Here is a 2,717-nt window from a genome sequence, read left to right as displayed (position 1 = left end):
GGTACAAAATGTACAAAATATACTGAGCTCTCTGCCTAGGCTACCTCACGGTGCCATGGCAACTATGGAATCTACCATGCCGATGTCTATCAGCCTCTTCTTATTTTGCAATCAGTTTGTTTCTTTAGTTCTGAAATGCTGATGGTGATGGATAATTAGTAACCAATAGAGGGAGAACGATAAAGGCTACATGAGAATATGTGTGTGATCAGATCAAACATAATGGCCAGGAGGCATGGTAAGGTATGCTGTCATTAACCCTTCACTAACACATGGATGTGACTGAGGGAGCGAGTAGGGAACCGACATATGTGCCTCGCATATGTCACACACAGTCTTACTGGCACTATTCCAGGAGGCTGCCCGTCCTCAAGACAACTCAGACACGAGTGCCAGCGGGGACACGTATGCAACAGCGTCCCAGTGGGTTATCTTCAGACGTCTTCATCATCTATGTGGCGGTTCTGCTCCTCGTCCTCCTGGCGCTGAGAGCAGTATGCTGGGTCGTCAGAAACAATAGAACGCAGAGGACTACAGCAGAGTAAGAGAGGGATGACCTCATCGGATCAAAGTCTGGTAGCTAAAGGGTCACAATGACGTGGAGGCATATATTTTTTTTTAACATAGACCATATGTGAGCATGCAATGCATAGGTTAACAAAGTCTGTCTGATGTTTTGCAGGAAACTGACTGAAATATAGATCATCTCAGCAGGTGATGGACCAGAGAGAGACACCCAGGCCAAATTCACCCTGAAGATCAAGACTGATCCGAGGAATGCCACTCAGCTGGTGGAGATGCTTGTGGGGCGTGTCTGTCGCTTAGAGGGAGCTGTCCCAGATAACCCACTGGCACCCCTTACTTCAGTCACATTACCCACTGTGGTGTCACCCACTGATATGATGGCATCACCTGCACCTGCATCACTTCCTGTACCCACTGAGAACATGCTAAAAAACAGTTTGTCCCAGCCCACTCCCCACTGGTGCCCATGCCCAAGACAAAAAGTCCCCATCCATACTACCTCAACACTCCTAACAGACCACAGCCACCAGAGCAGTTTCCCCTCAGATGAGGGGGAGGAGGAAGAAGATGAATCTGAATATGAGGATGATGTTTCTGAGTAATCCAGCATCACCTATTAACCTGATTCATCTTGAGAGGGCAGTCTCAGACCCAGTCAAACAAAGCTAAAGACCATAATCCACTGTGAATAAATCAAATAAAAATACATATTTTAAATTATTCTAAGTAATGGAGTGATGCATTGAATCTTTTTGATATTGTATTATTATTGAGAAGATGGATATAGGCTACCTACCTCCTTGTAGCTTAGCTAATTGAGTTGGAGGCAAACAATTGGTTACAGTTTTAATATCATACATTAAGCACCTTGTTTTTATATTGGCACTGCTGCGAAAGGTTGATGGGCACTGCCAGTCGTCTGATATTAGATGCGCTGTGGCACTGGAGAAGCCTCCTGCATCCTGATCACCAGAGATGTCTGAGAGCTCCACCGTCTACACAGCTCCACTCAAACGTCCTCCCTGCCATGCAGTCGGTGTCCCCTGTCACCAAAGCCATATTCATTGCTTTGTTTCTCTTCGCCATCCTGCTCATTCTATACGTCATCCTCTGGTATATATGCCGAGACGCCGACAATGACTACATTTAAACAAGCGAAGGTCACTTATCGAGGTAACAGACTGTCCAAGGTAAGGAAACGGTATTTATCGAACTGCTGCCATTTAAACGGGGCTTGTAATGGCATCAATGGCTTTTGTTGGACAGTGGCATTTGGTGACATTCCTTGTAATATTGTTTGTTTTTAGCCAACACATTTATGAATTGATGCTACCGGACGTTTTCCATTGTGTGCTTTTAGGCTACTTGTTGAATGACAGCGGATGTTGCGTCTTCCAAATGAAATGTTGATGTTTTACCTCCCATATCAATTTGGTAAGTCCATCGTTAACAGTTCGATATTTTTTATTGAATAATCTCTGTTTTATTCAGTAATTTTGAACATGTCTTTTTTTTTTTACAAGGTCAAAAGTGGACAACAATAGGGCTATAGGCTGTATGGGTTTATCCTTTAAGATTAGATTTTCTGTGTCAAAATATTGCCTTTGTGTTGTATTTCATCCCACTCTGTAAAATGTAGAGAAGATAGCCTATGTAAAATTGAGTACGTATAAGGTAGAGCTAGTGATGGTGTTCTGTCCCCCTGCAGATGCAGCTCCATGGACAGGTGAGGACGACCCACCCCACCCCAGGCCTACATACCTATGGCATAGATAGAAGGAGCCTGTCCAACCATTGCCAGAGAGACTGTTGGGCTCAATGGGATTCATCAGACTTAGCGGTCAAACTGGGACATGCTCTAACAGTGTGGTAAGATGTGCTTGGAGGCCACAGATAAGAGGAAGAGGAAGATGGCAGAGAGCAGTCACTGTCAAGTGTAAACAACCAGGGAAGAGGGTGACTTCTTAATCACCCTTCTCTCTGGTGGACTGTCCACCTAGAGGATGGCTCAGCTTGGCCTTAGGATATAACCCGAATACATTGTTAAATATACTCTGTGTAATGGTTACTACACCTGTCACATTGCTGTATGCTTTCCGTTTGTGATGGTGATATTGTGATAATGAAATTGTAACATGTTGAGCTTAATGCTATCCTAGTTGTCTAATAAATGTTTTATTTGCCAAGTTATG

The 2,717-nt window shown here is 44.1% G+C and overlaps 1 long non-coding RNA gene across 1 annotated transcript; it reads left to right on the top strand.

The window, feature by feature from the left end:
- Positions 1-1,496: 1,496 nt before the first annotated feature.
- LOC139537055 (uncharacterized) lies at positions 1,497-2,717 on the top strand. Its single transcript, XR_011667456.1, has 3 exons — positions 1,497-1,715; positions 1,886-1,959; positions 2,234-2,717. It is a non-coding gene; the product is annotated as an uncharacterized lncRNA (long non-coding RNA).

The sequence above is a fragment of the Salvelinus alpinus genome, chromosome 13 (genome assembly GCF_045679555.1).
Source record: "Salvelinus alpinus chromosome 13, SLU_Salpinus.1, whole genome shotgun sequence".
Lineage (NCBI taxonomy): Eukaryota > Metazoa > Chordata > Actinopteri > Salmoniformes > Salmonidae > Salvelinus > Salvelinus alpinus.
The sequence above is the reverse complement of the archived record's forward strand: the minus strand, read 5'-3'. Positions and strand labels throughout refer to the sequence as shown.